Source organism: Cavia porcellus, unplaced genomic scaffold (genome assembly GCF_034190915.1).
Source record: "Cavia porcellus strain 051 isolate PalLab524CR breed Dunkin Hartley unplaced genomic scaffold, mCavPor4.1 scaffold_22, whole genome shotgun sequence".
NCBI classification, from domain to species: domain Eukaryota; kingdom Metazoa; phylum Chordata; class Mammalia; order Rodentia; family Caviidae; genus Cavia; species Cavia porcellus.
In genome coordinates, this window is record NW_026947505.1 from 55,657,367 (window position 1) to 55,669,456 (window position 12,090).

General features: G+C 38.5%; 1 protein-coding gene and 1 long non-coding RNA gene across 6 annotated transcripts in view; one reads left to right on the forward strand and one right to left on the reverse strand.

Moving 5' to 3' along the window:
- The window catches only part of Bach2 (BTB domain and CNC homolog 2), a 342,094-nt gene that overhangs the window by 235,728 nt on the left and 94,276 nt on the right, over positions 1-12,090 (reverse strand). The window lies entirely within an intron of this gene.
- On the forward strand, positions 7,169-10,111 carry LOC134472142 (uncharacterized). Its single transcript, XR_010042006.1, has 3 exons — positions 7,169-7,227; positions 8,674-8,805; positions 9,819-10,111. It is a non-coding gene; the product is annotated as an uncharacterized LOC134472142 (long non-coding RNA).

A 12,090-nucleotide genomic window follows, 5' to 3' on the forward strand; every position in this document is an offset into this window, starting at 1 on the left:
CAACAGGTTTGAACTATATGGAGCTACTTAAGAATGTGCATCTTGTTGTTGCTGTTGAGACCTGCAACAATTTCAAAAATTCAGAGACATCCACATAGTCTCGAAAAAATTAAGAAAAATATATTCTGAATGTATACAATACATGTAGGTAACGCCTATTCTATCACACATTACTTACCCTTCCAAATAAGTCCTGGGGACTCTATCCAGACACCCACACCCTGACTCAGCACCCTCCTAGTTTCCTTTCATTTCTCCTTTCTTCCCTTTTTTTAAGCTTATGTGCCACCTACCCAGAGAGAAACAGTATTTGAGGAGCGGGGCGTGGTGCTAGAGATCGAACCCAGGACCTTTTTTCATGTAGATACTGGGAGATTCTTTTTTCTTTTGAGACAGGATTTCACTGTAAATTGCCAAGTTGTCCAGGATGAGTTCAAGCTTGTGACAGTCCTGCTTCAGTCTGCCAGCGTTTTGGCATTACAGGAGTGTGCCACCATGCCTGGCTTAGAATAATCGTTCTAGAACACAAATATTCTTGCCATATTATGTTTCATCTTTCTCATCTTTTAGTATTGATCCACATCTACACAAAATAGCCTGTAAGCCTATTTAGAAGATGTGGTCCTTGATATCATCCCTCTGGCTTCTCTGGACATGGGTCCATATAATAGCAGGTTATATGCACTTTTCTTGAAAAACTCTTGCTTGTCTCAAAATTATTACTTATCTTCAAAAATCTGTGAAGTACCTCCATTCTCAAAGCTTCCCAAACTACCCGCCTCTGCACTCCTTACGTAGCTTGTTGCTGTCATCACATTTAACACTATTTATGTACATATGTATATGTGTCTTCCCACTATACCACAGACTGCTTGAGTGCAGAGATAATTATCTTATTTTTCTTTGTATTGTTACTGTGAAGCACAGCAACTGGTCCATGAAAAGCTGTCATCTGTTGAGTATCTACTGAATATCCTTACTAAACTTTCACATATCACCCTGAGCTATTCATTATCACACAACTCAATGAGCTATTTATTATCATTATCTTTTCACAAATGAGAAAACTGGCATCATCAGGACCCTCTAGTTATTGAGTCTGAGGTTCAGATCAAGACATGGGCTTCTCTCAAGTCCGCTATCTCTGTTAGCTCAGTCAGATCATGAGAAATCTCACCCAGTTTATGCCCTGGGAGGAAGGCTGTGGAATTCACGAAGAGTACACAGGAGGTGTCAGGGCATCTGGGGTTCTCTGCTTCTGCCAAGAACTCTCAATTCTACGCTGTCCCCAGCTTCCTCTGGTTCACTTTCTCCATCAAGGAGGATGTATAGATCCCGTAATATCTCCACTCCTATTACCCTCTGTTGACAAGAAGGAAGTCCTGTGAACCATAAATCTTGTACTTTTTAAAATTATTTGCCTTTACACAGCTCTTCCTTTTCTGAAAGACTGCTTCTGCAGCAAAGCAAGCAGGCCTGGTGGAACGGCGAGGCAGGGCTGGGAAACCTCTAAGCCCAGGCCAGGTACCTGGAGCCTCTTTTTCCCAAGCATTGTGGACCAAAACAGCACATCCAGCGGAAGAGTTTCTGTAAGGCCTCTTCACAGAAGAGAAAATGAACAGCACTGTGTTTAAATAGCATGCAGGGTGTGATACCAAGCGAACCTCCGCCCTTCTTCCTGGGGAAATGCAAAGCTAGCTGTGGCCTTTTCACAAACTTCGGAGAAAATGAAATGTCAGCTACAACTCTGAATTTCCTGGCTGCATTCCACTTACCTTACTGTTTTACCATTATCTAAGATGACGTTTTAGTATTAATATACTGCATCTAAACATCATCTCTCATCAGACATCCTGCAACACATGCACAACCGAATTCCACAGCTGCTCCTACTAGAAACAAACAAACAAACAAAAAACCTTAACATTTTTGAAGGGAAAAAGTCTGTTCACAGATGTCTCCCCGCCACTTTTACGAGGTCTGTCTAGCCGCCAACACTCGCTGCTCCTATTTACACACGCTGTTGGTTTTAACTAACCACTCCTTCCCACCTCCCAAAGAAGACAGCTAAGAAAACAATGTTCATTTGGAGGAAGAGAAACTAAGATTCTTCTCGCTGTTCCTCTCAATCAGACTCTTGCAGGAACAAAAGTATTCGCTGTGGTTTAAATACTTGTCACTCAAAAATAGTACCTAGAAATGCCATGAGTTTCCTATCACTTCACTTCTATTTAAGGAGATCTGCTGTATCAATATTCTTTGCGTACAAAATGCAGAGTAGCTTGGTGGCATTTTGACAGCAGTACAGAAGAAGTTTGTTGTTTCTTTTTTAAATGTACATGCCACATCTATGCTCCCGGTAGACATCGCTTGACACCTGCCTGTGTTTCTACAGTAGGATTAGTGTGGCTTTCCAGAGAGGACCACATATTCATATGCATGCACTGAGCTCTTGCTGTGAGATATCTACGGCATTCAGGGGTTCATGCTTGTGACACCTTAATACAGCCTTAAAAGGTTTTTGCTTGTGTCCTCCCCATTTTACAGATGAGGAAATAGTTATACGAACCCTGAATTTGCAAAGTGGAATTTGAACTGTCAGAATATGTGCAGACATTCCTGGATGGAAGCAAGAAAATAAAGTACCCTCTTCTACAACCCCTGGAATACACCTCACTGTATGTTTCCATACATTAAGAAGAAAACCCAAGGAAATGGGTCACTGAAAAGTATCCATAAAATCTTAATAAAGATTTCAATGATCAGATAAATAAGCCAAAACTAAAATCAAGACATTACAAATGTCAACAGAAGCAAAGGTGTGGTCTTAGAAAGAGGCCTGGGTGCTAATTTTAAGGAAAATAAACATATTTCAACTACTGCCCTCTCCTGGTGGCAGAACCTAGGGTATGTTTCCTTTCCTTAACTCAAAGGATTTCAGAAATTTTCATCTATCTGAGTTATCAAAACCAAAAATGCAGGTAAAGATTGTGTGTGGCTTCTCGGACAAGTCTTGGTTTGATGTTGGGGTCAAGTACTGTCCAGCCGGGGTAACCCCAAGAAACCATTCTGCATCTTGTGCCTCTATTTTCTCTTCAATAGAAAATAGAACTTACCTCAAAGGTCATTGTGAGCCCCAAACAATGTATGCAAATGTGCTTTTCACATACACTAAAATCTAAGTCTATCAGTTAAGTAAAGTCCTTTATAGCAGTACCTATTAAGGTTAAAATTTCATTTGTTCTTTAGTGCTGTAATCCCACTCTTGGAAACTATGCCACATCAATAATAGTGCTATAAGCAAGAACATGAACAAAGACGTTCATGATTTTGGTGTTGATAATGACTAAAAAACCAGGGCTATGTTAAATATCCACCAATAGTACAATGGTAGAACAGATTCTATCCAACTAGAACATACTATGCATCCATTAAAAAGAATTTTCCAGAACTCTGTCAGTTGAATGAAGAGATTTCAACATGGTTGTGGCTGTGTGTGTGTGCACATGTGTCTTTCGTAGGGGGTTTGGGGAAAGAAACTATGAATATTAGGTTAGTGCTTTACCACTGAGCCACATCCTCAGCCCTGAATGTTCTTTTGGGGAGGTCGAGGGTGGGAAGAAGAAAGATGTAAAAAAGAATATAACAGAGTCCTAAAAGGCTAGTGTATTTTTAAACTCTGGTAATTTCTGAAGTATAAACACCATTTACAAAAAATAATGTTTGAAAGGTTAGAAACATCTAAGATTCTAAAAATTCAATAGAAACTGTTGTACACAAAATTAAAAGCCAAATTTACCTTAAAATTCACGCAAGTATAAAAGAAATACAGATAACAAAATGCAAATGTTTCTTTTTCAAGTTTACAGCAAAGGAAAGAGTAAGCCAGGACCTCCCAAAGTGTAACACTTTTTCCAAAGTAAGGAATTAAAAGGCTGTATAATAATACTTGAGTAAAATCATTTATATTTTATAGATATATATAGTTACATGCTTAATTTCTTTAAAGAAAGGAAATAAACCTGCCTAAGTCCCCCACTAAGTAAATGTCAGAAGAACTAAGTCTCGCACCCAGGTCTCTCTGGCTGAGCTGAGCTCTGAGGCTCTTGGGGTCTACACAGCCGGCAGGGTGGTGGCGCAGTGGTCTAAAATGTCTCTGCATCCTGTCAGTGACATCCATACCAGTCCTGAGTCTGGCATCTCAGGATGGCACTCCAGACCCTCACTTGTTGCACATCCACCCATCGCCCTCCAAACTTCCCCATCCTCGACTGGAATGTGATAGTGCAGGGTGCACCAGAGACAGAGCTCAGCCAGAGGTCTTTGATTGGATGGTGAAGATAACCTCCGGTCCACAGACATAATTTTAATCAACACTCCTCTGAAAATCTCACTGATCTGCTCATCTCTGAATCAAACACACCTTATTTTCCCTCACTTTCTCAAGGAAATTAAAAATGGCAACATCTCACCAATCACCAAACATGCAAACTGCTTTCTTTCTCTATGCCTGTCACATACTGTTCCCTCTTTCTGGAATGCCTTACATTTTTTTTCTCTTATTGGGAAACTCCATATTCTTAAAGATGCAACTCAAACGCTGCCTTCTCTGTCAAGGTTTCCTTCCCTCTTCCAGCCAAAACTGTTTCCCTTGGTACAGGTTGACATGGTGAAGACAGATTTCCCCTAGCAGTATTGTGAGCCCTATCCGTGGCTTTGGGTATGGGTTTAGATGCTGATCTTCCCAATGGGCTCCTATGAGCACAGTGTCCTATCTACCTCCATAACAGTTCCTGGACTCACTGTGTCCTAGCAGTTGGTGCGGTGGCTGGCACATCACATGCCTTCCATTAAATGCTGGATTCATGGTACTATGAGTTTGGGAGTTAATTCACAAGGTAGATAGTAGGTCCAACACTCAGGCAAACCAACTTGCAATCTTAGATACATATAGCCAAGAACCCCTTGCTTTACATACCCTATGAGGAAAGAGGATACATCTTAGACAGCTGGTTCTTCATGTGTGCCTTTCTTTAGCTTAGCAACAGCAAGATAGTTCAGCAACAGCAAAAAGTTCTGGAAATCCTTTCCAAAGCTGTTTTTGGTTATAAAACCACATCTGGACTCATGATATGTATGTGTGTAGTGTGTATATACCAGATCAACCTTTGCTTCCTAAGTATGAGACTGTTTACAAAAAATAATAATGGCTGAAAGTTACACAACACTTCGGATGATTATCTGTGGTATACAGCAGATAGCAAATCAATCAGCTGGATTTATGCTTATTATTAGGCCAATTTTGCAAAAGGGAGTCATTTATTGATTTTGTATTGTGACTCCATGTTCATATCATAAATTGCTGACTGTATGTTCCTACTATAAGAAATACAATCTTTGAAATTCTAATGGATCTAATAACATACATGCCCCTTATTATCTAGCAGAGATTTAGTAAGGCAAAAGTTTTAACAAGAACTGATTATTCTTGTCAATAACTATGAAGAGTGTTTCAATTAAGAGAATGGGCTTAATTTGTTCCTAATGCCATCAAGGAAAGCATTTGGCAAATTCATTTCCATTATCCTTAGACCTCAACTGGAGATCCCTGAAATAGAGGGAACTGATGTTACTAGGGTAACTCATTCTAAACTGCCTTTTCCCACCCAACTCTGAGGTCCAGAGGCTGCTTCTCATCAAGGATATTTCATTGAGTTCCATTAGCTGTCAAGGTTTAATAAGCTGAGCTGGTTAAAGAGTGATGGCTGGGTTTCATTCCAAGACTTCATATCAGCCACAAAGAATTAGGCATGCACCTCATGGTCTCTCATAGGAATTTCAAAGTGCCCGCAAAGAGACTAAATTCAGACTGGCTTGAGGAACAAATTAACATCGCTTAACCGTGCGAGGTGGCAGGGGACACCTCTTCTTCATGTCTGTTAGACACGTGAGGAATAAATAGGACCAATGTATTTTCTGCCCACATAACTTATGTAGCCATTTCTCTTCTTGCCTTTTTAAAAGTATAAAGAACTCATATGCATGGTTTATAAGAAGTGCTCTGATAGGGGCTGGGGATTTAGCTCAGCGGCATAAGCACCTGCCTTGCAAGCAGGTGGTCGTGAGTTCGATCCCCGGTACCGATAAAAATGAAAAAGACAAAAAAAAAAAAAAAAAAAAAGTGCTCTGACCCACAGGCAAGGTATTTGTTGGCTGAAATAGCCAACAAAATAATATCATTTTTAGTAAATGCCAGTCAAGGAAGCTCTGATCAACTATTGCTTAGTGCAGAGGTTTGTTCACAGAATGAGTGCCATTTAACATCTCTCATCTAGGCTCTTCCCTCTTGGTATGCTCTTGCTGTGTATATTTTTTCTTTAGATTCCTGCAGAGAAGGAGTGTTGTTCGATGGAAGGGGGTAAAAATCTATGTTAGAGAAAAATGTGTAACAGGTGAATTTTGAGCCTCATTCTACATTCCTGGGCAGTCTTACCGCCCTGCCTAACTTCCCTCCATCCATCTGCTCCTTTACCTTCTGTCCCCCTTGCCCAGATTAAACATAGCATTCTGTTTTCCATTCTCAAGAAATGGAGGTGGCCTTAAGAAGACCAGGGTGCTCCTGGGGGAAGTGGAGGACCAGATGAAGTTTTGTTAAGGGGATGATATCCCAGAGTATGAAGTAACTCTTTTTAATACAAATGGTAATAAACTCCAGCCAGGGGGCACATCCATCTTCTAAACACTAAGAATGCTTTCTGTAACTCCTTGGAAGTTCCTCTAGACCCTACCCGCCACCATGGTGATGGAGAAAATGTCACCTTACGCTCAAAGGAGTATAAATTCAAGCAGCTGTTTATGGTATGGCCAGGGCAAACACAAGCCTGGTTATTTTCACAAGTGGCTTTTCTTAATGCTCATGCTGTTATGTCTCCTTTCATTTGTGTGCATGGATATTAACACTCAGAGAACTCACAAGTGTGTTAGCTCATGGTCAGTAGCACTACAGGGTGAGTTCTTTAGAGACTGAAGGAGTTAAGAGTACCTGATTAGCCAAAAGTCGGTGGTATGAATGGTATGTAGCTGGGCAGTTTTCCAAAGCCTATGCCTTGGCTGCGTATCAGGAAGACTGCTATAAACAAATGTGCATGTGTGCATGCAGCCTGATAAGTTAATGGGGGAAGACGGACCCAGAACAGCCACCAGGCCCGAGGAAACATGCAGAGCCGGGTGAGTTGCTACTTTAGGTGAACAATAGCTTTTTTTGAAACAGGTCTGCAGGGACTGGTGGACACTTAAAATGGTCCTTTGACTTTCTGTATATTACATGATTTTTAGGCAACTTGCAGCTGGATTCTCAACTTTTAAATTATCCTAATATTACAAAATCACTAAAATGCTGCTCCTAATTTTTAACATAAAAATGTACAATCAAGGATTTAGTTCAGTGACATAAGCACCTGCCTAGCAAGTGCAAGGTCATGAGTTTGATTCCTAGTACCAAAAACAAAACAAAATAAAAAATAAAAACCTGTATAAACACACAGTATGAGAAAAGCCCACAACAAAACCAAATATGTAGATCTTAATTATGTAACATACATACACACATTTAAAAAGATATAGTAATCATGTCAAGGAAAAAACAATAGTTTTCTCTGGGTGATGGAATTATTATATATGTGTGGTTTCTTATATTTCACTTTCAAGATTTTCTAAAATAAGCATGTGTTACTTTCACAGTCAAGAAAATAATGAAAATTTTTAAAACTTAAAAAATTATCAAGGAAATGACATCTGATAATAGGTTACCTGGGTTGAAAAGGTAGAAAAAGCAGACAAGATTAAAACAGAAGCACTCAGGTTAAAATGAATTTATCTTTATGTCTACAATCATGAGTATGTTTTATCTTACACTGTAAACTCCCACAGAGCAAGGGCTGTTTCTAATTCTGTGCAATGTTTGGGTCAATTAAAAATGCAGACAGAATGTTATCTTTCTGACAGTTACACAAATGTACCTGATTCTTGATCACTCTGGTAGTCAAGTCTGAAAACTCTTTGGTGCTTTTAAAATGCAAGACAGAACAAGAACACCTCCCCAAACCTGTTCCTACCTCACCCCCTGCTTTAAACACCAATGTAATAATGATCTATATTTTGTGGCAGCATGTAAATACATATAGAAGATTGATCTACCATATTTAAAGTAGAAAGGAAAACAATATAGTTAATTTTCTCTGTTGTTGCGCATTTCAGTGTTACAAAACAGATGTAAATTTAAGGATGAGTTACCAGTTTGATGTCCCTACTAATTAGGCTACTTATGACTGACTCAGCCCCTGCAATACAAAATGTAAGAAAGTTTCCATTTAAGAAACAAAACCTAAGTCAAACTCTTCCTACAACACTGGAGCCATAACCAGCGAAGCAGTTTTCATTTACAGCATATTCTAGACACCTTGAGGCTCCTCCAGTCATCTAAATAAAACCAACTTTACTGTAACTTTTGAGGTCACTCTCTGGATGTACTCTGAAATCTATGAAAAATGGCATATTTTTTAATGTAGTGGTTACAAGTTGAAATGAACAACTGTCAAGGTTGGGAGGTGCTATTCTTACTAGAAATTAAAGATACAATGTATCAAATTTGACTCAAATTAGTTTCTTTTCAAGGTTATGAAACAGACAGGCAAATGTGGAATCCCAGGTGTTTATTGTATTCACTGAACCAGAGCAGTTACTTTTTAAGAAGGCTGTCTTCCTCTCTCCAACATCAGTCCCCTCTCCCATCACAATGGCTACTGAGTAAGTGCTTTATGTGTGCCATCTAATATAATCCTCAACAGAGCCCTAACAGGCTGGCATTTTTATCAGCATTTTAGAGAGAAGGTTTAGGAAGAGGTTAGGAACCTCTATGGCGGAGATGGGATTTGAGGTCTGGAAAATTCCCAGGGTGCAAACTCTTAATCATTGCGGACGTGGTGATTTCAGAGAGCTAATTAAGTGTGAAATCAAAAGCAATAGGTAAACACAATTATGCCACTATTAATTTGAATCTGTTGGATATACACAGTTGTCTTACTCTGTATTAACTATGATATGCTATATGAAAAAGAGATCACAAATTCTGCCAACAGAAACCTCCTAAGATCATTTACTAAAGTAGTAATTCAAGTTTCTTATAGAGAACCTGGCAATACTGAAGCTTAGGTGTGGTCACCTGAGAGATCTGGAGGAAACAGAGACAAAATTTACCAAATTTCCTATTGCACAATAGAATCTGTCTGTGGAAAGCACCCCCTAAACGGAAGTATCTGTCAAAGTAAAAATAAACTGGGTTAACAGAATCTGAGAAGTACAGAATGAGTGGGATTCATATTTCTCTCATTTGCTGTAGTGCATACATACATTTTGTCGTCTGGTATTCATTCATACATGCGTATGTACATACCCATTTAACTTTTCAGCCCAATTTACAAAGCTCTGGCCAGAACTAACATTGTTTTGTAGTAATGAATTAGAGCTCCACTGGGGCTTTAGGCTGCCTACTACCATTGATGGGTCACCTGAAGGCAAACCCTAATGAGAGTTCAGTTTTGCACAAAAAGACATTCTTTATACATGCCCACATGGAGATGGGTCACTCCATCCAGGGTCATGAAAGCCAGATCAACAGATTAATTGAAATGTTTACTGATCAACCTACACTGAGAAATACAATCTTCCCAAAGAGCCAGAGTTGGGTTCTCCATCTTCTTTTTATTGAAGGATTTACTGAACAACTATGAGGCTTAGGATCTATCCACTTTTTCTTGTAGCTCCCACAACAAATCCTTGAAGTACTCTCCAAGTGCCCAGTGGAGTCCAGGATGAGGGGGCCCTGCTGAGGTCATGTGGTTAGAAGCACAGGAAAGCTTCCGGAAAGGCCCAGGTTCCCCATCACAGAGGTCATCGGTTTCACTACCGAGTGATCCAGGGCTTCAGGCTGAGATCATCAAGCTGAAGGACTAAAAGTGTTTAGGTGACACAGATGTCAACTTGTCTGAAACGAGCAGGAATTGTCCTAAAAAGTTCAGCCTAACTTCTTTTGGTGGCTGTCACATAGACCAGCAGCCAGATGTTTGCTTCTGACATTAATATGCTATAAAATGGTAAATTTTAACATTAGCTGTGTGCATTTTTATTTTTTTCTTGCGGGCTATGAGTAGTCATATCATGGATTTGTCTAAGTGTGAATTAACTTCTGGGAATTCTATCTAAGGTAATTTTAGCTATTTTTATGTTGATATGTGATAGTTTCAGTTTCAAATGATATTTTCTGCTAATGTTCCTTGCAATTCAAATTTTGAGGGTGTTCAGTATTTAGTACCTGGGCACTGACTTATTTATATCTACTAAAAATAATGTATAAATACACATGGTACAAGACCACGTGCTATGTCGTGCACTCACTCATGACTAAAAGGCACATTGACAATTTGTAAACTTATTCTAGTTAACTGAGTCAAAGAGTAAATACTATTTTCCCAGTCCTCCTGAAAGATTTAATATAATTATTATACTAAAAATCTATTCCAGACAACTGCAAAAAGTGACTTGTGTGAGAACTTTATGTTAACTAAGTTATAATAAAGACTAAAAAGTAAAAATAAAATGGGCCCTCTGTGTATTTGTTTTAAGTATTAAGAAGTAAATATAATAACATCAGTGTCCAAAGACCAGATCTGAACATTTTGCCCCCTTGCTTTGGAGTTTTGGGCTCAGGCTAGAGAATAACCTTAATAGGGATTGTTCATAGCAATTTTGAACATAACTAATGTAATTGCAGCAGCCTACCATGATTATTTTCTTTTAACAAAAAGTTTCCTACGGAAATGGAGTCAAAAATTTTAAATTTTCAACTGAAATTGAGAGAGTAAATGGTTGCAAAACACTTAGGTAGATATTTACACTAAAGAGTCAAAAGCAAAATTTAAAAACCTACCGAGAGAAAAACACACATGCAGTTTTGGAAAGAATAATGTAGGTAGGCATCATTGATCGTTTTAAAAGGCATGTCTAATGACCCAAAAGTGCTGCCTTTGTTTTAACTGAATTGAGCTTTTTTGGAGAATAATAGAAAGGTGTTTCAGGAATGCAAGAATCACAGTTCAAGAGCGGGCTCCATGTGCTTGAAATTGAAGGGCTGGAGGACCCTATTCAATTGTTTTTTTCTTCTTTACCCAAAGTGGGGAGGGCTAGAGTCCTTTTCTTATTCTCCAGTCTGTTCATCTGCTGGGCAACAGGTTAGATCTACTTTATCTGGACATGTGGTTTTGGGCTCATTACTTATGGGTTTCTAAGTCTCTCTTGCCTGGAACACAGGAGTAATGTCAGTTATTCACATGTTGGCTGTGATAATTAGCCATAATGTAGTCTATTGTAAAGCAGTTAATAACAAAATTTTGTTAACATCTGGCTAAAATTAGGCACTCAAGTGGCAAATATAATGACTGTTTATTAAATATCTATAGAAGACAAATATCATCCTTTCTCCACAGTCAGGTTTTCTGCCTAAAGGAAAATCTTCAGTAATTAGATTATAATAGTGTTTTAAAGTAACAGAACAATAAAATAGCAAGGTAATGGTTTTGACATGAAACTTCATGACTAAAACCTTAAATATTATGGTTCAGTATTAGTGTGTTTTCACAGTACCTACTAAATTTTCAAATTGTATCTACTTGGCCCTTTCAAAAATACTACCACTCTTGAAATTTCTTGTAAGTTACTTTGAGAAGCTATAAATTTTGCAGTGCAAATTTTTTCCTGAATTCACCTTTTTAAAAGTATAAACTTATTCAACAGACAAATATAAATACTCTCAGTAGTTCTAAATGTACACAATTCATGACTTCTTACTGTAATTGAAAATGAATATACAAAGCAATTACTTTGTCATTTACAAAACCCACACTCAACTTCCAAAATAATGATTAACCTGATAGCAGAGACAAGACTTTTATAATTAAATGCTAAAGTCTAGCTACTTGAGATAAGGACAGCAGGTTATATAATTGTCCTCTGTATTCAAAATATCCTTTTTTTCCT